Source organism: Ambystoma mexicanum, chromosome 3p (genome assembly GCF_040938575.1).
Source record: "Ambystoma mexicanum isolate Mex_15411 chromosome 3p, UKY_AmexF1_1, whole genome shotgun sequence".
NCBI lineage: Eukaryota > Metazoa > Chordata > Amphibia > Caudata > Ambystomatidae > Ambystoma > Ambystoma mexicanum.
The window spans coordinates 582,840,471-582,866,069 of NC_090925.1; the positions used below are offsets into that span (position 1 = coordinate 582,840,471).

Below are 25,599 nucleotides of genomic sequence, written 5' to 3' on the forward strand. Positions count from 1 at the left end.
TCTTCCTGCCCTGTCTCGGGGGGCTCCACCAGGCCTTCTTGTTCCTCTGCCGCCCCGCCACACAGCGCACACCTCTTCGGCCTTGATCGAGCGTGAACCCGCTTCCATCTTGTTTGCCCGTGCCTCAGCCACTTCGTGACATCGACCCAGTTCTAGTATACGGGGCAGAGTGATTCCCGGCTCTCTGAGGACCTGTCTCCTCAGTTTGCCGGAGGAGCATGCTTGGATCAGCATTGTCCGTATCATGTCCTCCGCGTCCCCCCACGCGCACCCTTGGGAAAGGCGGCGTAGGCGGCCGTAAAACGTGTCCAGGGTCTCATCATCCTTCTGCTTGGCCGACAGCATCACGAATCTCTCAAAGTCCACGTTGGCAAGTGGAAGGAAGTGTGCGAGGAGAGCCGCTTTCGCCTCACCATAGGTCTGGTCCACCGAAGTCAGCGACTCGAAGATCTCCTGAACCGCGGCTCCCGCCGAGTACAGCATGGTGGCTACCATGCTGTCATTGTCATCCACTCGAGCAGCCCTGAAGTACATGTCCAGGTGGGCCACCCACCTCTTCCATCGGGGCCCCAGACTGGACGGGGGGCCCGTAGGATCGAATTCTGGTATCGGTTGCAGGGCCACCTGGGCTCTAGCTTGAGCCATAATGGGGGGCCCTTGTGGAGCGACAGGCTGTGCCCTTAGTGGTGCCTGTGGTGCAGGCCCCTGATTCCCCGGTGGCAGCGGTTGCAGAGCTGCAGGCTGGGCCGCCTGACCTTCGTCCTGAGATTCTTCCCCAGGATCCGCGGTGTCACCGTCCTGTTCGCTGTCGGACATGGGACTGAGCGCACAGGCACCCCACTACCAGACCTGGGGCCGCAACTCAGATTCCCACCATCACCATGCGGAAGGATGCACCCCCGTGCCACACACAGCCTGGTGCAAACACACGAAGAACTTCCAAAACGGCCACCACCTCGTGATGATGAAGAGGATCAAAAAGAGTGTCCTGATGATGAAGGGGGCGAGGAAGTGCCTTGTTGCCACCTTGCAGCAAAGCACTGCTGTATAGAAGTCCCAAAAATTGAGCCACGTGGATGGACTGGACTAAGCAGGCCCTCCCATATTAGTCCTTATCCTGGCTTACACTCGACGTAACAGTCCCAAAATCTGATGAAAACACACAAATTGGGTATGGGCGTGCAGGTCATGCACTCAGCAACCACAAAATCAAAAAATTAGACCCGGATCACCTTCTCGGTCCGAACCGGAGCTCCGAGAAGTTCTGCGGCCTCGTATGCAAAATGGCCGCCAGCCGCGTGTGCGGTCCGCAGCCACGGCATGAAACGAAACGTCCGTGAACGTTTCGATCGTTTGAAAAAAATTCCGGACGCCTTTCACCGCCGGGCCCGGGCATCCGACATCACTCGTCGCCACTGTTGGGGGTCTGTCCTTTGCCCCCCAGGCGTGCCCATGAGCCCCAACCCAACAGAGCTCACGCTCACACTCACACGTCCATCAGGTTCGGGCTCCCCGGTCGCTCTCCCGCTTCCGGGAACGTCCCGTTTATTTAAGCCGCACGCGGCGACGTGCAACGTCACGCCGCCGCGTGCGCAGCCCTTACGGGGCAACGCCACAAGCACCTACAGTTCTGAGTCTGTGAAATGGGGGTCATTAGCACCTGGCATTACAACTACCTCTCGATGTGAGTCCTGCCTTCCTGCCAACATGGCCACTTCCTGGATGTCTCATGGCCTCCCTGGTGCGGGTGGATTTGGTGGCATGGGGCCTGTTGTGTGTACAGCAGGGTTTTGCTGGCATACACTCGGATGGCAGGAGAGGCCAGACATCATTTACGCTGGCATACACTCCAACGGTGGAACTGGCATGACTTCATTTCCGCCAGCATGCACTCCGGGAGTTATACGAATTTATTTTCAGCGGTATACACTTAGATGCCGGAAGTGGCACAATGTCATTTCCACCGGGAAAAGGTTAGGTTGGGATAGCGTTGGTGGACCCGCCGTCACATATGTCTCTGCTGTCCTATCACACGTTGCCTTTATGCTGCTGTGGCATACATGTCGTTATACACTGGTTTCATGGTGAGCTTGAACGACCGACGGGTCAGCCATAAGTCTCTAAATAAGGCTCCTGGTATCTTACTGGGCTGCTCGTTAAGGCCATTGTAGCGGTTTGACCTCTAATTTGATTCCGAGGCCTTTACAAGGTGGCGAAACCGCTAATTTCTGGAGTGTATTGCTCAAATTTAGCATAAGAAAATGTAAGCATGAAAATGGTGTAACAGACCCAGCTAATTGGTGCTCATTAAATCAACGTGAAAAGGACGAGAGGCCCAAACCACGCCACCCGGACTGCAACCGGCGACCTGCAGGTTAAACGCCACTTTCAGGAGAGGGACTACTTCCTCGCTGAAACAAGAGGCTATATCATAAGCTGCTCTGGGTGAGCTATATGCAATGTAAACTAAACCTTTCAAAAACCTGAAGCTTGTTTTGCATTCTCTGCTAATTGCCATCCTCGGTTCCACAGCTGTTGCCTCATAAACATTGCACAGAGTGGCTGCTTTCATTGGTGTGTAAAGTGGGCGTGGCTCTCAAAGCTAGCTACCCAGACGTTGAAGAGTACTTAATGAGACTTCTCAACTGTCACAGGATACCTCAGGCCTCTGGGCGTGAACAGCTTCCGAGGCTTTCACCAAAAACACCTGAGCTATGTGACAAGAGTCAACACCCCTAAGTGTATTTCCTTTCTCTGCCGAAATGCTGTTTAGAGTGGATCCTTGACCAGGGAGAACAGATAGAGGGGACACCCAGCAGTGAAAAATGCAAAATACTTCAAGATATGGATATTTGATATTAAAAATCGCAATGCCTTGTAAAATAGGGTGTCGAAAATCAGTGGCAGCGGAGCTATTACTTATAACATATTTTAAGCTCTTTTATACAAACCTGTTGAACTGGAACACATGCCTTATTATATAACATATAATCGCCTCATATTCGATGAAATCCCCCTAGCCCCACTCCCTAGGTACGAAGAGTTCGAACAAAGGAGATACAAACGTAATAAGAGGAATACACAGACAGATTAAAGGCAAGAGAGCCTCGATATAATTTAATTTAAAAACATGCCCTGGTATGCAGGGGTCAAGTCCTAAAAAAGTGGGTGGACTCATTAACAGACCAATTGAATGTGGTGCACCAGAAATTAGCATATCAAGGTGCCCTCTGTAAAAAGTGGTGGTACTCCGTTCCCCCTCGTGTACACTCGACTTGAGCCCTGCTGATAGGAAGTGTACCTCAAAGTTCTAATATGGGGCAGATTATCAAAACGTTTATGGGTGCAAAATATGAGATGCGCTACTGCATCTCATCATGTGCACCAAAAAAGGATGCACCCTATCTTCAAAGGTTATTCAAATACCTTGTTCTTCCCCCTTTGCTCAAAAGCACATCCTGTATCTAGAAATGCACATTAGCTGTGAGGTGAGCATTGCAAGACAAGGTCAATCCTGTGGAACAGTACCTTACCTTGAATGGTCTGCCACTATGAAATGTGCTCACAGCACCAGCTTGGGTGCTGGGAACTTGTCATAGAGAAGTGTTAGGAGCCCGCCCCCTACACTAATGTATGCAAGCGGGCTGGCCAGCACTTCTTTTGTGGTACAGCACAGCTCTCAAGAAATTCACAGGTTACCTTTGTGGATTAGGAGCCCGATTCATGGAATAATTTGCGTGGAAAAAAGGGTACTTGTGCGCCAAACTGCATGCAAATCAGTGTTCATTGATTCATGGAATTGAGTGTGTGGTACCTTTCCTGGACTTGGGTGGAGTTCGGGCAGGCTCTGCACATCTCTGTGAGCTGTTGAGGACCTTCCACAATACTACACGCAGAGTGTGGGTATGGCTTGTGCAGAGTGCTAGGAAGGGGATGGAACAGTAGAAATGGGGAAGAACTTGCTCAAAAGTGGGCGTTCCGAGGGACGGCCTGCAGGCAGTCCTTCGCACGCCCACAATTGCATGCCACGAGACGTATTCATGGATGCTCTTGCGCAACTTCTTAGCCGGGAAATGGCCACGCAAGTCCTTCATATGATCTGCCACCCGAAGGCGAAGGTACACCTGCACGTAGGATTTGCAGCGCGGAGGGGGGTTGCATGTCGGATTTCAGGGTGCATGTACTCAACCGGGGTTTCGATGTAGCTTAGGGGTGTGCGTAAGCAGTGTAGAGTGATGCAGGAATGGTTTAAGGGGTTTCGTATGCAGATTTTCTGACTTAAGACCGAGTTATGATTTTTCATACGCAGGTTATCGGGGTGCCGGAAACAGTTGCAGGAGACCCTGCGGCGGGTCCCTGAGATGCAGGTCTTATTGCGGGGGACCCCACAAACTGATTGAAAGGTGCATGTATTTGCGCCCGGGGAAGCGCGCAATTATCTGGCTGTTCATGCTTTGCATGTGGGCGTGTCGGGTGCGATTCCGGCCGTGACTTGCGAATACGGTTACTTTGCGCAAACAATTCCATGAATATGCCGGGCACGCATTTTTTATTTTGCACGCAGGCTTGCACAGTGTTGTTCTCGGCACGCGGCTCTTGCAGGATTTCTGCGCACATTTCTATGAATCAGGCCCTATGTGATCTGTAGATTTTAGCAAAGAAATGCAAATGAATAAAAGCGCATCCACTGTGCTTCTTTTCATTAGCATTCATGTTTGAGAATCGGCCCCAATGGGTACCCGGATGATGCCATTTCAGCATTTTAAGTGAACTATGCCCTATTGGGCAATCCTTGAAGTGCCGTGGCCCATTCCGTTTGATGATGCTGGGCTTCATTTTGATCTGTACACATCCACGCCAGATTGGTTTTTTGTATATCCATACATTCCAGTTTCTCGGGGGATGAATGACATTGGCTCCAGAATGTGAACTGGCACCAAAGAGGTCACTCTACACGCCACGAAGCAGGGAAAGTATGATTCTAGTGGAATGGACTAATGTATGCTGCTATTGCCTGCAATATCCAGGCGCAAGCCATGGAATTCAATGATGGTTTATCGGCAACCTTTTGTGTTGTTGTAATGGTGGCTGCCATTGCTCATCTCTACTGTGCTCAGGTGTGCAAGACCGAGAGCAGATCGGATTCACTGCATGAGTGCAGTGAGTGCACTGAACTCAGGCGATTGATAGTTCAAGCTCCTTCCCTACGCGCCTGCCCTGTTCCACTGACGTGCTTGGTGATGGGGTGGCGCCAAGGGAACGTTCGGCTTCTCATGTAGCCATAATGAGCTGCTCAGTCTATAGCACACATGTTCTGGCCAATGTTACTGACTGGCAGTGGGCACAATGCACCCCACGGCAGAGATGTTCCTCACAAAATGCCAGTTAGTTTGCTGCAAAAAAGGCAAAGATTACGATTTGCAGATTTGCGTTTTTCAGTTGTTGTGCCAGGCCCCATTTTCTGTCTCAGTCCGACATAATCGACATTGCCAACATCATCATCAAAAACCTCTCACCCACACTTTCCAAAGAGTTCCTACGTCTATGTGCTAGGCAGTTGTGCTGGATGTGGCCAGCCCCTGGTTGTTTGTTTTTGCACAAATGATTTTTAAATTGGTGTCAGGACTGATCGCTGTCGGGTGCTGCTTGGATTCGTGGGAATATCTAGTCCTCGAAAAGGACGGAGGTTTTCAGAATGAACCCTGTCGCTCCCTGCACCGCCATTTTCAATGCGGGAACCGAAATAGATTCGTATGACATACAGGGTCACATGTGCACCCCGTTAGAGGTAATCCTCCTGGCCTCGGGTTTCACAAACAGTCCCGGGAAAGAGTTGACGGAGCAGAATCTCCGAGGAGGTCAAACTGCTCAGAAAAGGCAGAGCAGGTGTTGCGTGCCACCCCATGGCACAAGACTACACTTTGATATATTATAATTTCATTTCTCTTGTGCTGTGTACTACGTCAATATGTATGATATCTCATCTCTCCACCATAGAGTTTAAAAAGAAAATAAGAAAACGACCGTGTCTTGGCAAGAGTTGGTTCAGCATTATCAGCACTATGACAACACTGGAAGTCAGATGGCCGCTGTGTTATTAATGTTGTCACCTGTGCAGGTGGCAGCACAGACAGAAAACCATCACGTTCACTCATGTGCAATAAGTGTGCTGGTTTCGCAGAAATGAGTTGCAATGTTGTCCACTTTAAGGACACGTTTAAGAATTGTTTTTTTGTGGAGATTTTGAATAGTGGTGTACCGAAAATCATAATTAGGTATCGGCCGAATACTGAATAAATAGCCAAGTATTCAGCCGAAGCCAATAATAAAGCTGACTAGTTGTCTTATTTAATAAATCATGTTTAAAACTTCAAAAATACACTTTGTCATAAACTGAAAGCACTATTTTAAAGGTGTTCTATGTTTCAGTTATCCTCTTTATTTTAATGAACATCTCCTTATTTAAAGCACACAAGCTAGAAAATATCAGATTACCAAAAAAGCAGTGACCATATGTATGGAAGGATGCTGCACATGCAAAACCAGTGCCAATTAACATTGGAGGCTTCACAACTGCAAAGTGCCAGGTTGCAGTGAATAGCACGGATACTGCAACGTGCAACTGCCACTGCAAATCACACGCATTGCAATCTCATGTGAGCTGCACACTAGCTTATGTGGAACGTGAATTGCAAACCTTCCAGCGAATGTAGAAACGTGTAAATGGTTTCTGCCTGCTTGTGCAGAAGACCAGTTGATGGTACATGTGAGGTGATTGAACTGTATCTCCCTTTTATTTTAGATGGGATTACCTCCCCCATACACCAAACATGGGAGATGACTCTCCAGGAGGGTTGGAGATGGGATTGGAAAGGATGGAAGGTCTAGAATGTGGGTGAATCTGCCCACACCCTGCAAGCTCTAAGAAGGCACTTGTCTGTTGGATAGTCACTCAATTTCACCAATTCTCAATCCCTGTCAATTTACCATACTTCCTTCCCACCCCACAAGGGGATGCAAGGGTCTACTATTTTTTTCCTATCACTCTTCAACCCTCCATCCCACGATCCCAATAGACACAGTGCTCTCTATCTCTGTGTCCACACAGAACAATGTGTCATACATTTCCTGTTTGTACAGAGTGGCTTATAATGATGTTTATGAGATTTCCCAATAAGCAAGTTCTCTCAAGAGGCCAACATGAATTTGGGAAATGTATGCTGCATATTGCACTAACTGACATGTAACTATAGACCTAGAAGAGGTATCCCACTGGTTGGGAAGTCTTCTGATTTCCAAGCATCCTTCTCTTCTACCAATGTTACAACAAACCATGCAGAGCCCTCACACCTACCTCTCTATAATCTCTCTGGCTTACTGGCTCACTGGGATAATGGACCAAAATCCCAACATGAAGTTCCTCATTGACCTCTTAGGTGGGGTCATATCACTCTGCCTGACAAACAATGGCCTACCCAAGCCCGACACGTCTCCACCACCTGTTATGAATTGAAGTTTTTCCATAGACAATTCCTTTAGGAACAAAGCATGCTCACCTCACCACTCCTTTTCTGCAATACACAAACATATTCATCTTAGTTTTATATTTAATCAAGAATGCTTTCTTTCAAATTTTAATTACATTCCCTTTTGAAATCTGCACACCATGTGTGCCTCTCTGAGTTGTTACATTATATTAAAGTGAGAAGACAAAGGGCCCGATTCATGGAATCCGGTGCAGAAATGATGCAAGGGCTGAGCGCCGAGAAGGACCCTGCGCGAGCTGTGTCGCCGAAAAAATATTGCGTGCCACGCGTATTAATGGATTCCAAGACGCATTACTAGCCGTTGCGCAAGTCACAATAAGCTGCCTAAGGAACGCCTACAACACGCCCCCATGCACACCAAAAAGCAAGTCAAAGGACTAACATGGGGCAAACCTCAGCGCCACCTCTGACCCCAGTGAAATTGAGTGCCTCACCTCGTAATCACAGGCCGCACCCCAGAGAAATTGCGTGCCTAACCTCACAATCCCAAGCCGCAATCCAGAGAAAACGCACACCCACCCTCGCAAGCCCAGCCCGTACCCCAGTGTAATCATGCACCTCACCTCGCAATCCCAGGCCGCACCCAGAGAAAACGCGTGCCCTCCCTCACAAGCCCAGGCAGCACCCCAGAGAAATTGCTCAGCTCACCTCGCAATCCCAGGCCGCACCACAAAGAAAATGCATGCCCTCCCTCGCAAGCCCAGCCTGTACCCCAGCTCAATAGCGCGCCCCCTCGTCAGCGTAGGCTACACTCCTTACAAAAATGTGAGTTCCCCCCTACACCCTCTGCACCCATCCTGTCCACATACCCCTCTACTGCTTATGAACCACTGTAGTATACATACCACCCGTGGCCCCATCACCTGTGACACCCCCCACAGGCAGCCCCCTCCAGACGGGACAACCCCCACAGGCAGCCTGCTCCAGATGGTACACCACCACCCAACTCCCTGACCTGTGACACCCCCATAGGCAGCCCCCTCCAGAAGGGACAACACCCCCTCAGCTCCCCTCACCTGTGACATCACCCAGAGGCAGCCCCATCCAGATGGGACACCACCCCACAGGCAGCCCCCTCCAGACGGGACACCACCCCCAGACCCCTCACTTGTGAAACCACCCACAGGCAGCCCCCCTCTGGACAGGACACCAGCCGCAGCCCCCCTCACCTTTGACACCACCCAGAGGCAGCCCCCTCTAGAAGGGACACCACCCGCAAGTGGCCCCCTCCAGACGGAACCCCCTCAGACTCCCTAACCTGTTACACCACCCACAGGCTGACTCCTCCAGATGGGACGCTCCCCCAGGCCCCCTCACTTTTGACACCACCCACAGGCAAATGGGTTGAGGTGAACGTGCACCACCTAGGTTGATGTGTTGGTTATTCGGTTAGTTCAATGTAAATGCGATTCAAGACGGGGTGCAAACCCGCTGGTAAGGTTCCTCCGTGAAGTAGCACGCTAAAGTATACGAAAAAAGTGGACCAAGGCCGTGAGGCCAGCGGTGCGGGCTGCACTCCCAATAACCACAGAGTGGTATAACTGTTTTCAGTCGGTCAATCAGAGGTAATAATCATTCAAATACTCTGTTAATATTTATAAAGAAATAGAGTTTAATTTCCTTAGTGCTCTACAGTTATGTATCACTGTTTTAGCAGATGCGTCACAAGAGCCCAAATTGGCCTATGCATTTCGGAGTCAATATCCTTCCTCAGGGCCAGCTCATGTAGTATTCAATGTGTCAAAAACCTATCATCGGTATATATGTCAGGCATACATCGTATAAATGGCATTCAAAATAGTGGTGCAGTGTTTTCATACAGAGAGTATTATGGTAAACAGTAGTTACATTGTGAATAGAACAAAGGCATAAGTAGGCAGTAAGGTGCAATATCATCATGATTAACATTCCGAATGAGGCCAGTGAATTTTCACCGCGTCAGCATTTGATCATATCAGCCACCATCATCATCAAGTTAGTGTCACATGTGTGAGAATACAAAGCGCATCATTTAGATTATGAGTGTAATATAAAATCATGAAATATAGCCCATACATACGTGCCGAGTCGCGGAGGTACGAAAAAAGAAGAAAAGAAAAAAAGAAAAAATGAATGAGAAAACATAGGATTTACTAAATTAGCTGATTGTCCGCTAATGTGAAATGCTGTAAAACTACTATCAATAAACTAGAGGTACTGACCTTGGTGTGTATCCAGTGTCAGTACTTATACTGTAGAGTAGCACGGAAAAACTGCTCAGTATGGCTGGCTAGCGAAGACTGCAGCGCTAGAAAATGTATACAAGTGAAAGTATCAGGTCTTATGTACGTGCGGTTAGCACAGACTTGAAAGCGATTAAAAGGTGCATTGTGATAGCGTGTGAAATCAACGGGCTACTTACCTAGTAACCACAAGAGTGAATCCTTGAAGGACGCCTCGAAAGCGCGCGAGTCCTGTGCTGAATAACTAGATTCTCCAGCTTGTTTAGAAAGCGTAACCATGGAAACAGCCCAATGCTTCGTTACGTGGCGGCCATCTTATAACATATATAATTACTGTTGGGTCATGCTAAATGTAATCTTTCCCTGTGTTAATAAGTCTAGTCTCTATTGCGTCCCCCAAGAACCTGATGGAATGACTTCTAACTCGAAATGAAAAAAATCGAGTAAATAAATAAATAGAACTTAAAATTTAGAAAATAATAATGATTAGAAAATTGGGATTGAATGCTGGCGGCATAGATGTTCTGGTATATTTAAATAACGTCTTGCTATCCTGCTAAAGCGTAATTCATGGTAAGCAGTGATATGTGCTGGAATGTGTAGCAGGCGCTACAATCGTGAAGAAAAGGACGAGGATGTATCTTGATGCGCACGTGTGGCATCTGTGAGTAGGCTAGCTACTGTCTGAAAACGAGTGCATCATGCTGTGCCGGACTCGAGGTCTGCCTGGTATGGTGAACGGGGGTATGCTAATATGGTATTCTACTGCCTGATTGAAAGTTCATAATACTCAGTGAAACTCAAAATCAACCTTGCGTGGTGCACAAGGACCTACAATGTGTTACAAAAATCTCCATATCTCCAAAACATAAACAGTCATAATGTCATAGTATGAAAAAATCAAGATGATAGTAAAGGAGAGAAAGCAAGAAAAAACCTTTGCTGGTCACTGGCAAGACATATATGGACTTATGGGATGCAAATACGGTTAACCACCTTGCTACATTGCTAACCACTATATATTCAATTCAAGTAGGTATACATCAGAAGACAAAAAGGTCAACTGCTGATATTGACATTAATCGTGCTTGGATGAAACAGGGGAACCAAAAATGATCATTAATCTCCCTCTCGCCTAACACAAAAATCGCCCAACATAGTAACTTAAGGTCTGTCGCTATAATCTCCATCAGAAATAACTAGAATGTGAATTGACATATAAAGACTACTTTCGTGTGCAATATTTAAGAGACCTGAATAAAGTCAGTGTCGTAACTCAAGAATGCTAAAGGAAACAACTGAGGTCTAATTCTTCGTTCATCCCATTAGGTGATTGTGAGTCCAGTCTATCAATCCAATAAACTTCCTTTTGTGCTCGCCATTTCTTAATGTCACGGTTAGGACCTTTGGTGGATATCACCTCAAGTATCAAAAACCTTAATTGGGTGATTGAGTGTCCATTGTCATTGAAGTGTCTGGCAACTGCCGACGTTCTGTTCTTGTTCCTAATGTTCGATTTGTGCTCATTCATCCTGATGCAAACTTTTCGTGATGTTTCTCCTACATAGTATTTACCACAAGGGCATTTGATCGCATAAATAGCATTTTCTGATAGACACGTGGCGTGCTGTTTCAGTTTGATTTTTTCTCCTGTTCGTGGGTGCGTGACTATGTTGCCTTTGATAATGTTGTTGCAATTCCCACAACTCATACATGGGTATGTTCCAGGGTGTTTGTCTGGTTTAATCGAGGATGCCCTGCCTCTGGTGTCAACCAACATGTTGCGTAAGTTGCTGCTTTTCTGATATGCAAAAACCGGAGGAAGTGGAAATAGTTCTTTTGTTCTTTCGTCGCTGGTAAGCACATTGCATCTGTTGTGTATGATAGCTTTGATCTGCCTACTTTGTATGGAGAATTTTGTTACGAACACAAGATCCGGACTGGCACTTTCATGTTTTTTGTCAAGTAATTCCTGTCGACATTGTGTATCTGTTTTAACTCTGGCCGCAGATAGATCTGTTTCAGGATAACCTCTCAGTTGCATTTTTTCTTGCAGTTTCTGAAGCTGAATGTGACAGTCTTCTGGATCACTCACTATCCTTTTTATACGTAACATCTGTCCATAAGGCAGGTTGCGCAAGGTATTTGGAGGATGGAAGCTCATGCGGTGCAAAAGGTTGTTTCGATCTGTTGGTTTGGTGTAAAGAGTAGTGTTTATCTTGTTGTCTTTGATAATGGTCTGAACATCTAGATAGTGGATATCGGGATCCCCTATCTCAAGTGTAAATTGGATACGATGGTCAATTCCATTTAAGTATTCCAAAAACTCTTGGAGTTCATTCTGATTGCCTGCCCATGTACCGAAAATATCGTCAATGTACCGAACCCATGTCTTGAGGTGACGTTTCCATCTTTGGTTATTGAGTACATGTGACGTTTCAAATTGGTACATAAAACAATTCGCATATGCAGGTGCCATTGTGGCTCCCATGGCCGTTCCTGATATTTGTGTATAGTATTTCCAATCGTACGTAAAGTTTGAGTTTTTAGCAATGAAATCAAGAAGAATCATTAACAATTCCTTATTGGCTCCAATCTCAGCTGTTTGTAGTAGTAGAGCTTCAACTGCCTTCTGTCCAAGATCGTGTGGAATGCTGGTATATAAACTGACCACGTCAATAGTGTATAGAATGTCTTCTGGAGTTAATGTTATTGTTTCTAATATTCTCAAAAAATGAGTGGTATCTTTGACATATGTGGTTGTGGCTTGGATGATTGGCTGAAGAAAAAAATCTATGTACGTCCCGAGTGGTTGCAGAATGCTTTGCGTTGCGGCCACTATGGGCCTTCCAGGTGGGTTGTCTAATCGTTTATGTATCTTCGGCAAGGTGTATAAATGGGGCATTACGGGATGTGTGGTCAGTAAGTATGCTTTGGTTTTGGTGCTGATCCATTCATCTTCTACTGCTTGTTCAAGAATCTCTTCTAGTTTCTTTTTAATGTGTGGTGTCGGATCATGCAACAGTTTCTTATACGTATTGACATCTGAAAGTTGTCGTAAACATTCTTCATGATATTGAGACGTGTCCTGAATCACAATAGCTCCCCCTTTATCAGCTGGTCGAATGGTGATAGTCTCATCTGTAAAGAGATTTTTAATTTGTGACAATTAGCCCCTATTCAAGTTGTGCCTCTTGGGTGCATGAAATTGTATCTTCTTCAAATCGTTGAGTACCATTTTTTGAAAAATGTCTATCGATGGTACATTAATAGGAGGACAAAACGTGCTGTGAGGTTTGAATTCGATGTATTCTGTAGTTGTTGAGGATGCCATAGTTGATGGAGTGGTTTCAGCAAAAAATGTCTTGAGTTTTAACTTACAAACAAGTTTGTACAATTCGACTTGTCTTTGAAACCCACAGGCAACACCCTCCAGATGAGACACCACCCTCCTCACCTGTGACACCACCCACAGGCAGCCCCCTCCAGATGGGACACCACCCACAGGCAGCCCCCTCCATATGGGACACCACCCCCCCAGCTCCCTCATCTGTGACACCACCCACAGGCAGCCTCCTCCAGACGGGACACCCCCTCACAGGCAGGCCCCTCCAGAAGGGACAGCCCCCAGCCCCCTCACCTGTGACACCACCCACAGGCAGCCCCCTCCAGACAGGACACCGCCCCCCAGGCCCCTCACCTGTGACATCACCCACAGACAGCCCCTCCAGACGGGACACCCCCCACAGGCAGGCCCCTCCAGAAGGGACACCCCTAGCCCCCTCACCTGTGACACCACCCACAGACAGCCCCCTCCAGACGGGACACCGCCCCCCAGGTCCTCTCACCTGTGACATCACCCACAGGCAGCCCCTCCAGATGGGACACCACCCCACAGGCAGCCCACTCCAGACAGGACACTGCTCACAGGCAGACCCCACCAGACAGGACACCACCTCCAGCCCCCCTTACCTGTGACACCTTCCACAGGCAGTACCCTCCAGACGGGACACCACCTGCCAGGCCCCCTCACCTGTAACACCACAGACAGGAAGCCCCCTCCAGATGTGACACCACCCCCTAACCCCCTCACCAGTGACTCCCCCCACAAGCAGCACCCTGACAGTCTGACACATTACCACTGCAATGCATGTCTGTTGCTCACCAGAACATCTGACCAAGAATTGCAACACCAACATGTATTCCGCAAACCTGAACTACTGGAATCACCAGAGGTCCATCCATGAGGACTTAATCATCCCCCAACATACACATGTGACAAGTGAGTGCAAAAACATGTGCATGCTGCCAATGCCACATTTCAAAGGCATCAAAGCACAGTGACAAAATGTGTGTCCACGACAGAAGCAAACCTACCATAATTTGTTGCATGATCCATAAACAATGGCCAGGCGTATCACAGCCTGAGCATTAGTGAGCTGGGTGGCAAACTACCTGTCAGGGAACTATCACATGACGGGTCCATGCATGGGTGATGGTAGCACAGTCAGAGAGAGCATTATCACAGAGACTGGTGAATTGTGCAACCACTCAGGATGATCAAATGTGTACCACTACTGCATTCCAGTGGCAGAGGATGAGCAACGCATGAGAGAAGGCATTGTGTGACTGCACATGCTGGTGAAGGTGTATGCATAACATGTGTTTCACACAGCAATAACAAAGTAATGTGCTATGAACACCTCAACCACGCTGATGTCAAACACAGAGTGATGCAGCACAGGTAAATGTTAATCCAAATACAAAGTGCACACCCATTCGTCTGATGGACACACCACCGAGGTCAGGCACATGTGCATCCTGCCATCCAAAAACATCCCTACCACAACAAAACACAAACATGCACGCAACAAGACACATGGCTTGCAATGTAGAGATGCACTGGCTAAAAATAGAAGTAGCAAACAGGCTGACACACAAATGAACTGCACAAAGCGTGGAATTTAACAAAGAGAATGATGTATATTGAAGAAATATTTGTAAAAAAATTCTAATAAAGGTAAAAGTGGTCCATGTAAAATATGTACAACAAATAAATCATTAAGCCTAAAGAACTATATACAATAAAACAGGGAAGGAATGTCTAAAAAGTCTGGGAAAAATAATAAAGAAAAGAAAGGAGACCTACACCTAAAAAACTATGTACACAGGGAGTGGGATAGTCCATCTCCTCCGCGCCAATCTCACGCAGGCTCTTTACCAGGGCTGAGTCCAACGCCACGTCATCACTCCTCAGGCAGGCCTCTGTTCTTGCCTGGAGGGCTTGCAGGTTCTCCAGCATCTGTGTCTCTATTACCTTGCTTCCTGCAAGTGGCCTCCAAGATAGCAGCCCGCCTCCTTGCCTGATGCAGCGCAATCCCAGCCATGGCCGACACAATCCCCGCCTCCCGAGTCCGCTGCCTCTCTGCTCCAATCTGCTGCCCATATCTCTGGAACATGGAAGACATCCTGTCCCTCAGATCCACGTGTTCCTCCCGCCTCACACTGCACACCTACCCTCTTTGGATGTTGTGCCCTGATAATTGTAGCCTCCTCCTGGTTGCCAGCTGCTGCCACAGTGCCCGGGGCCTGCTTTGTGTGTACGCCCTCTGGGCTGATGACGATGCCCGGGGCCATATGGCCCGTGCCCTGATTCTGGGTGCCTGCTGTCCCTATATTGCCGGTGACACTGTTGGTGCCTGGGTAGGCACTGTGACCACCTCAGCCGATTGACCTTGGACTCCCAACTCGGGCAGGGATGTTGGCTCCACCAGACTTGGCAATGTGGGTGGGACTGGTGCACAGGGGGACCTGGTGGTATCTGGGATGGAAAGCACCCTGGAGGACGAATGACGCACAGAGGAGGAAGACAAGGGGGGTGGGGGGCTGCATCAGTGAACAGCCATTGGAGATCAACATGGAACATGCATGTTGCAAGCCAGATGATGGGGTGGCATACCTCACTGTGATGATGTGCAAGCAGACTACATGTAGCCTGCACATCATCATGGATGATGGATGTGCGCCTTGCCACCCGGCCTGCATGGGTAGCACGTAGTCCCGGATGGCAACACCAGATGGTAAGGGGGTGTTGGTCTGGGTGGACACAGCTGACATCGGGCGGTGGGTCTGGGTGGAGGTATCCCGGCAGGTGCATACAGCTGCATCCGATGGCCCAGGGACTTGAATTAGCACAGGAACCTCCATAGTGGCCTGCACAGCCTCATGCCTCTGGCACAGGACTGCAGTAGGACGCCAACCTCAACACCCTCACCTGACCACATCGGCTGGACTTCAACGACCACCTCCTCCCACTCCCCCCACCAACCTGGATGACTTTGTGGTGTCTTCCACCATGCATGGCCCCTGTGTGGCATCACCTGTCCCCTCCGCTGCTGAGGAGTCCATTCCCACCTCACCTTCTTGAACGTACCCCCAGCAGCATTGCACAATGTCACATGCGGGGCCACAGCCACGCCACTCCCCGAAGAAGTGCTTTCTTGGGGGCATGGCTGGGCCTTGCGCCTCTGCCTGGTGGAGGCATCCCCGTGGCCATGCTCCACAGCACTGCTACCACCTGCTTCATCAGATGCAACTGTGGAAAAGGAGACACAGAACAGAAACATCAGTGTACTGCACCAATTTATGCATAGCAATACCAAAATTCACATGACTAGTCAAGGGAACAACCATCATCCTCCACCACCACACACATGGACCTGCAATCCAAATCCATGCAGATACATGTGGGCCCATCACTCCAGACATTCACATCAGACTATGTGCCACTGTCACAACCAATGAATTGCGTATGGTCCACACACATGCACATGTACATGTCAGCATGCCACAGCAACAAGCACATACACATGTCATGCACACACATCAATAGAAAGGCCACAAGCAGTGTGATGAGCAATCATATTAGAGTCCTGTTAACTGTAACACAGTGGGAAACCACGGGAATCAGAACTTTTTGCCAAGCTGCAAAAAGAAAACTTTTTTCTAAATGGACGTTTAAGGGTACAAATGAGATTGCCTTGCTTTAAAGATATCGTTAACCCTGGCCTTCTGTATGGTGCACTCTTTGGGGGCTTATAATTGCTTGAACTGACAGAATGTACAGTAAGGGGGTTTTCTTGGTTTCTATTTGAAGACAGTTGGGGACTTATTGGCCCAATTTGAACAATGGTAATTCATTTACCCCTGTTTTTTGCATTAGGAGGTTAACTAACCCCGAGCATCTTGGGTCTGAGTTTATAACAAAATTGAAGTTTGCTCCCCATTTATGAAATAACGGTAGCATACTGAGGGAGCTCAGAGATTGTTTTTTTAACAATGTTGTTTGTCTATGTTTTTAAGCATTATTCAATGTTTTAAATCATGGGGTTGTTGTTGTTTTATATGTTGTAGCACTGAAAAAGCCGTTGAATAAGTCTACTAATCCTGAAGAAGACGTTGACCAATGGTTGTGTAAAATCTGGCCAATTGATGTCAAGTCGAAACTATACAAAAGGAAATCCAATGATGAGACGAATACTACTAGAATCATCTTGGATACTTATAGTTGATACATAATGGTGGACTGTCAAAGTAGGAAGATTACTACTGTAAAAGTTATTTAGAATGTCTCTATACAAATTAGATTTGATTGTGAGGATGAATGGTAGAATGGTGTGTTAGTGATATACACATAGGAGAAATGTGTACACAAAAATGCGCTATTTGCACAAAAAAAGTTTGTTCACAAAAACATATGTTGATTGGAAATGAATTGTTGTCTTATAATTGTTCAAAAATGATGTATTTTATGAAATTGTAACATAATAAAATGATATATTTTTAATAAGAACACACTCTCTGGTCCTCAGCATGCGTTTTCTGAAACACATATATTGAATTTTTCAGCACATAGGCCATCCTCTCTGTTTAGTATATATTGAACTCACCCCAGATGCCCATGTAGGGGTTCCCACCTTTGTTTTTGGATTCAAGCGCAGCAACCTTTTGCTGTGTGGGAAGACGGTGCTTTCACCATTTTTTCTGCTTAGCAGTGAGGTTTGAATGTATCCCTCACAGCGACCCTGTCTTCTTTTGAAGTGGGAAAGCGTCCTGTGAACATTCTGATCATGGCTGCATCGGATGCAGTTTGGTTTAGTGAAGAGCAATTGGCAGAGGTAATTAAAGAGCCATCATATTTTGAGAAGCTACAGGTAGACAATGTCACAGGGGATTACCTAAACATTTCTAGTGAAAGTATTATTAGGCTCAAAAAGAAGAAATTTAGTACAGAAATGCACAGCCATCTTCTCACTGAATATTTAAAGAAAAATATAATCCCTATCGGCCTATTGGTTCACAATTAACCTTGCCATTTTGTAGATGATGCAGAATACAAACATGCGTTTTCAGGCATTGGTACCAAATGCAGCAGGGATTGGATGCTATTGACGATAAACACAGCTATAAAAAAAGAGTACGTTAATAGAAGAAGAAATTCAGAAAGCTGAATTAGCCTTTGCGACAGACAAAACCATATTGAATATCAAAGAAAAATTAGAAACTATAGAAAAACAAGTGAATGAGTTCATCAAAATTACAACTAAAAAGATGGAAAAATTGGCTAAGGATATCAAGAATTTCTCCAAGGAGCTAGCATATCCCTATTGGAGCCCTGACTATCAAGGACTACACTATTGGAAGGACCAAGACAATAGCACTATGGGTGCATCCACCAGAACTAAGCGAATGACCTTCTCTGACACGTCTTCAGATGACGGAGATGGTAGCCAAAGGGGCCAAAGAGGCAACCAGTACAACCCTAGACAGAGAAATAGAGGGCATGCGAGGGGAAGCAGGAGAGGATTCCAGAATTTCTTCCCTTTTTTCCCCCGTACAGTTATCCCCAAGGGTTCAATATTCAAGGTCAAGGTTTGCCTTTTCCTCCCCAGGAACTCCCTTTTCCACCTCAGCAGGTAGGACCACCGCCTTTACAAAATGTGTTTGAAACAAGAAGAAAGTCTTTTAGAAGGTAAGTTCACCTTCTTCAGTATTTAATCTCTCTAATAGAACACTTTCATTAGAAGAAAGTTCACTTTTGGAAAAGGGCTTCTCCTTTATCCCTATGAAGAACCCAAGCCAGATGGAGACAGAAATAGAATTACAAGCATTCTTGTGTAAAGATAGACTTAAAGATTTCTTTGGTGCTAATGAAATGAATAGTCAAATGACAGGGGCTAATACCCCATTTAAACCAGCTTCCTCCTTTATCCCCACTTTGAATATGATTTCAAAGGAGACAGCAACCTTTGAAAAAGCCGTATTATGGGACTTTGGGGCCATCTATGAAAAGAAAAATTGTGAAAAAAACACAGAACATAGTTTCAATTTCTTCAAAACAGATTGGAAATGTCTGCAATCTTTAAGAAATGACAAATCTGTAGTAATTAAAAAGGCTGACAAGGGAGGAGGAATAGTTGTTTGGGATGCACATAAGTATAATGAAGAAATGATGAGGCAATTAAACAATAATGATATATATGTCAAACTACAAGGTGATCCTACTGAGTCCATTTTGAAGGACACTAGAGAATTATGCAATACAGCTCTAGAAAAGGGTATCCTAAACAAAAAATAATTTTTGTTCTTAACTCCTAACAAGACGAGGTCTCCTTTAATATATATTTTGCCAAAAATACATAAGAGTACAACTAATCCCCCAGGAAGGCCCATCATATCCCTGTGTGGGTCTATTCTAGAACCCATTGGTCAATATCTGGACTTTTTTAATGAAATCCTTGGCCAGATTAACACCTACCTACTTAGCGGATTCCACCAATGTGATCAGGGGAGTAGAACTATTACCTTTTAACGTGGGTAGCGACCTTTTGATCACTCTTGATGTTGAGTCTTTATATTCCAACATTCCGCAATTAGACTCATTAAGAGTAATTAAAAAATTCTTAGAGAAAAGGGCAGACAAAGCTACAGTACCTAGTGACTTCTTAGTTGAGCTTTTGGAGATTGTGTTGACAAAAAATTTCTTTCGCTTTTAAGAATATGCATTTTATACAGATTAAATGTACTGCGATGGGGGCAGCATTTGCCCCTAATTATGCAACATTATATATGTGGGCCTTCGAAGAGTGTAACATTTTGGCAGACCACAATCCTTTCACAAAAGCCTTGAAATTCTACAAAAGATGCATTGACGACATCCTTATAATATGGGATCGAAAAGAAGGCGATCATCTTGCCTTCTTTAAGTGGATAAATGAGTTAAATCCTAACCTGAAATTCACAATACAGGCAAATAACAAGGAATTCCCATTTTTGGATCTACTGATTAAAGAAGCCAATTGTGTTCTATTGGTGGATGTATATAGGAAAGAATCAGATAGGAACACCATCCTCCATCATGAAAGTTTCCATTCACAGGTGCTTAAATCCAATATCCCATATGGTCATTTTCTTAGAGCCCGCCGAAACTGTTCCCAATTAGAGGACTTTGGAAAGCAATCTAATATTATTGAAAAGAGATTAAAGGAGAGAGGATAGCCATCTAAACTACTTCAAAACTCCAAAAAAAGAGCCAGGAACCAACACTGCGAGATATTATTGTCTAAAAAAGATAATGAACAAAGACCATCAAATGATCGACTTGTATGTGCATTAACATTCAACACAAATCAAAATAAGATAACAAAGATTATAGCCAAGCATTAGCATTTGCTTCAACTAAATCTACCTACCCAAGCCAAACCTATGTTTGCCTTTAAGAAAGGAAAGAATATAAAAAATTGGATCAGTAAAGCAGATAGGAGTAGCATACAGGACAAATAACCATTAATTACTACTCTTTGGTGTATGCCAGTAGTTCTAGGCCATTACCCCTGTGGGGGATGTTGCAATTGCAACCTCACCACATCCTGTAAAAACATCACTATCAATAAGAGGACTTGGGCCCTGCGGGATCATACTACGTGTAATAGCAGTAACATTATCTATGCTATTGTATGCTCCTGCGGTAAAACATACATAGGTAAGACATCGCAACAAGTGAAATTAAGAATCACTGAACATAGATCAAAACTAAGGAATAAACAGCTTAATGCTCCGCTTGTGGCACATTTTCTAGAATTTAATCATAACCATGATACCCTAAAATGGTGGGCCATTGAGAAAGTAAGAGGCACAGATCTAGCAGACACTGCAAAAAGGCTTTCGCAAAGGGAACAATGGTGGATCTACCATACCAAAGGTTATACTGACGGGCTTAATTCGCAGGAGGAATGGAGTTAATATATCTGCTATGGTTACACTCCTGTCTTTAGTAATGCTGCAAAATATCATACACCGGTTTTGGCGGTCCTGTTGTTCCCTAATGATACAATAGACATTCAGACATATGGACTCATCGGCTTCTTTGCCTTTTGCCGCTAGGCAAGTCCTTCTTAGATAGTGACGATTAAGAGGAGATGCTCTCTCTTTTTAGGCAACAGCTGTTAGACCCTTTCTCTCTTTCCTAGGCAACAGTAGTTAGCCCTTCTATACCTATTTCTTTTTCTTTATTATCTTTATTTCTTTTTCCCATTTAATGAAACGTTGTTGGCTCTGTGCAGCATGCTGGGTGTAAGGGGGCTGTCCCCAGGGGTGTATTTTCAAACATAAGCCGCTAGCTGGGCTGCTTTATTCAGTTTATTTTATTCAATCTATTTTCGTTTTTTTATTTATTTCCTTTTCCTTTTTATAATCTACATTAATAATTATACTTCTTATTTTTATTTTTTGACTAACTTGGGTTGTCCTTATTTTTCAGCCTTTATCGTATTCCACCTTTATGCATTAGAGAGTGTTTTTGCTAAATTCATCTTGAAGAAATAGTGGATTTTTTGTTTCTATGAGTGCACCCTGAGCTTGGGTTAGACTGAGGTAATGCCTAGTCCTCTTTCTATCTCCTTTATGATTGAAGGAGCAGTCGCGCGATTGGCAGATGAGATTGCAAGTTCCCCTTTAAAAGGAAGCAGGAAGTAAACCTAATGTCCAGTTTGGAACAGCTGACTGCCACGGTTCTGTTTCTCTGCCGTTTTTCGTGTGTTTCTGAGTAGACGAGGCCCTTGTTTTTGAAGCCAGCATTCAAGGTAAGCTAACCTAGGACCCCTTCTCACATACAAATTCTGATGCTAAATAAAGGGCTAAGTCTATTGACTATCCATCTTTTTCTTTCCCAACACCTTCCCCTTTCTTTTGTCAAATACTGGTGGGTGAATTTGACAGCGGGGAAGCAAGTGTATCCCAGCGCGCTAGAACACATTTTGAAGGTAAAATGACATTTTTCATGTAACAATCTATACTAGCAATGGAAAGACTTAAAGCACCCTTTCTCTGACGAATTCTGATGTTAAGCAAATGAAAATGGAATTATGGGATAAGTAGTTTCACACATTAGAAATAATAAGTCCATTGACTATTCTTCCTTCTCTTCCCTCCTCTTTCTCTTGGTAGATATTTACTGTTGAGCGAATTCGGTAGCAGGGAATCAAGTGTGCCCCAGTTCGGAAGAAACTTATTTAAGGTAAAATGACTTTTTTCCTATGCAAAAATGAACACTAGCACTGGAAAGACCAAAAGCATAATGGTACTATACCGTTCTTGTTAATCAGATATGGTACAACACCGTTTTTTGTAACTAGAGACACATTATGCTTCAGCTAACATTTATCTATTGTATACTACTATATTCACAGGAATTGTATTTAGCGGAACACTTTGCCTTTGAGGTGGAGCTATAAATATTTCACTCGCTTACTGAACGCTAGTGGAAAGACAGAGTGGGAAACAGGAATCAGAACTTTTTGCAAAGCTGTAGAAAGAAAACTTTTTCTAAACAGACATTTAAAGGTACAAATGAGATTGCTTTGCTTTAAAGATATCGATAACCCTGGCCTTCTGTATGGTGCACCCTTTGGGGGTTTATAATTGCTTGAACTGACAGGAATGTACATTAAGGGGGTTTTCTTGGTTTCTATTTTAAGACAGTTGGGGACTTTGTGGCCCAATTTTAACAATGGTAATTCATTTACCCCTGTTTTTTGCATTAGGAGGTTAACTAACCCTGATCATCTTGGGTCTGAGTTTATAACAAAATTGAAGTTTGCTCCCCATTTATGAAATAACGGTAGCATACTGAGGGAGCTCAGAGATCGTGTTTTTAACAGTGTTTTGTGTCTATGTTTTTAAGCATTATTTAATGTTTTAAATCATGGTGTTGTTGTTGTTTTATATGTTGTAGCACTGATAAAGCCTTTGAATAAGTCACTAATCCTGGAGAAGACGTTGACCAATGGTTCTGTAAAATCTGGCCAATTGATGTCAAGTCGAAACTATACAAAAGGAAATCCAATGATGAGAGGAATACTACTAGAATAATCTTGGATACGTATAGTTGATACATAATGGTGGACTGTCAAAGTAGGAAGATTACTACTGTAAAAGTTATTTAGAATGTCTCTACACAAATTAGATTTGATTGTGAAGATGAATGGTAGAATGGTGTGTTAGTGATATACACATAGGAGAAATGTTTACACAAAAATGTCCTATTTGCACAAAAAACCTTTGTTCACAAAAATATATGTTGATTGGAAATGAATTGTTGTCTTGTAATTGATCAAAAATGATGTATTTTATGAAATTGTAACATAATAAAATGATATATTTTTAAGAAGAACACACTCTCTGGTCCTCAGCATGCGTTTTCTGAAACACATTTATTGAATTTTTCAGCACATAGGGCATCCTCTCTGTTTAGTATATATTGAACTCACCCCAGATGCCCATGTAGGGGTCCCCACCTTTGTTTTTGGATCCCACTCCATGACTACGTCAGACATCCAAATTCACGTGTAGCATCCAGGGGTGAGTGAAGGCCAGTCACACATTTCCATCTTCAGCACATACACATGAACATCATGAATGCACATGACAAGGGCAACACTACCTCAACTGTCACACTTGCCACACTGGCCCGCCTCAGACAAAAGTAACCATACATGTGTACTTTCTAAAAGGCAGCACTCCAACACACAATGCAAGTGATATCCCATTCAAAATACATATGGTCCAATGCACACATTAAGAGCAATGTCTGGGGCAGGCACTCAGACATCTGTCTCAGAGGCATACTTGCTGCAAGCCTAAGAGGCTCACACCAACATGCAGCCACATGCATATGCACTGTATAGCATAGCAACACATGGATACTCACCAGTGGACTCTAGATGTTCAGGCTACTCACATACGTGGGTGTGTAGCGCTGGGTAAAACTTCTCCAGGACCCACTTGTTCGTATTGGACAGCCGGCACCTGCGCACACAGTGCATCTCTGCGGTGGCATGGGCCTGAATGTAGAGCAGGGCCTTGCTGTGGGTCCTGGATTTCAGGCCCTTGCAGCGCTAGTGCACTGTCTTCAAAGTCCGGGATGCCACCCCCTCCACATTGATGGCATCCATTATGCCGTCCCAGATCTGCAGACGTCCTTTCTTGCCATGTTGCATCACTGGGTTGAAAAGGGCATCATAATTCTCTAGGACATTCTACACCAGGATGTCAATTCCCTGGCAGTGAAGTTGACAGCCCTCTGCCTCGCTACCATGGGGTTGCTGCCCTGGTCTGAAGATGACAGTGCAGACACCCCGAGGCAGGTGTGGGTGGGCAAGTTGGTCCTGGAGCTGGGCTCCGGAGCGGTGGTGGTGGTATGCCACGGTGGGAGTCAGGTGAAGCAGCTGAGGTGGTCACAGCACCAAGGACAGGAGCACTGGCAATGGCTGGACAGCAGGTACTCCAAACGCAGTGCAGGGGGCAGCAGGCACATACACTGGACAGGCAGTAGCAGATGGCTAGGAGGAGGCAGCTCAGTGCAGTAGAAGGCAGGTAAAATGGCACAGAGGCAGGAGCGTGGGTCTTCTGTGTATTATTCCATGGGCAGGCAGAAACAGAGTGATGGGACTTTTCACGTAAAAAATGAGCGTGGGCATGTGAAATCCGAGGAAAGGCCCTCGGTGTTTAACTTATGTGAGACACCCTGCAATCTGGCATTGAGCATGCCAGAATGTGGGATACATAAGTACGTGTAGAAGCAACTCCGACCGTACGTGCGAAGGGAGGAAATGGATGAGTGGAATACTGCGATTTTTGGGGTGCCACGCAATTCGTTCACTTCAGGGACTTTACAAACTTCTTATTTTGGTTGGCGATTTGCCTCCGCGCATACGCATGTCTAATTTTTTATTTTCAGAGGCTAACAGTGAATCGCGTACACATTTTTCCTTCTCTGGGTGCCCCTGTGTATCACGCGCCTCTATTCCTACCTTTACTGTAGGTTTCAGGGATTCACATGCATTTTTAGTGTTGCTGGGTGCCACTGCTTTTCGCGTAACACTTTTTCTTTTTACGGAAGCTATCCAGGTCTCGCATATGCAATTTGTCATTTTTTGGGGTGCCCGTGTGTTGCACATCCTGTATTTTTGTCACATGGGGTACTTTTGAGCCTTGCTGGACCATAGAAGTATGTCTTCCATCACATACACTTGCTTGGTGTGCCTTCCTGTTTGTCCAAAAGTATGAGGCTACTGCAAAGAAATGAAGACACCCCAGTCACAAGGAACAAATATATAAACAACAGTTTATTACACTTGAGCGGACTCAAGTTTCACAATGCATGTATACAATCATAGAAAATGTCAGCTAAAACATGGGGGGAGTGGATGTATTATATACAGGTTTGGAAAACCATGATAAATTTGGGATAGCTCATCACGTGATGATTGCTT

At 45.3% G+C, this 25,599-nt stretch overlaps 1 long non-coding RNA gene across 3 annotated transcripts in view; it reads left to right on the forward strand.

Moving 5' to 3' along the window:
* LOC138580626 (uncharacterized) overlaps positions 1-23,492 on the forward strand; it is a 52,600-nt gene extending 29,108 nt beyond the window's left edge. The window contains exons 3-7 of one of the 3 annotated variants that reach the window (XR_011304306.1): positions 21,741-21,909; positions 22,046-22,089; positions 22,274-22,343; positions 22,516-22,669; positions 23,061-23,492. This is a non-coding gene — a long non-coding RNA (uncharacterized lncRNA). The remainder of the gene's footprint in view (positions 1-21,740; positions 21,910-22,045; positions 22,090-22,273; positions 22,344-22,515; positions 22,670-23,060) is intronic. The other 2 variants (XR_011304304.1, XR_011304305.1) reach the window with 2 other exon arrangements.
* The last annotated feature ends 2,107 nt before the right edge of the window (positions 23,493-25,599 follow it).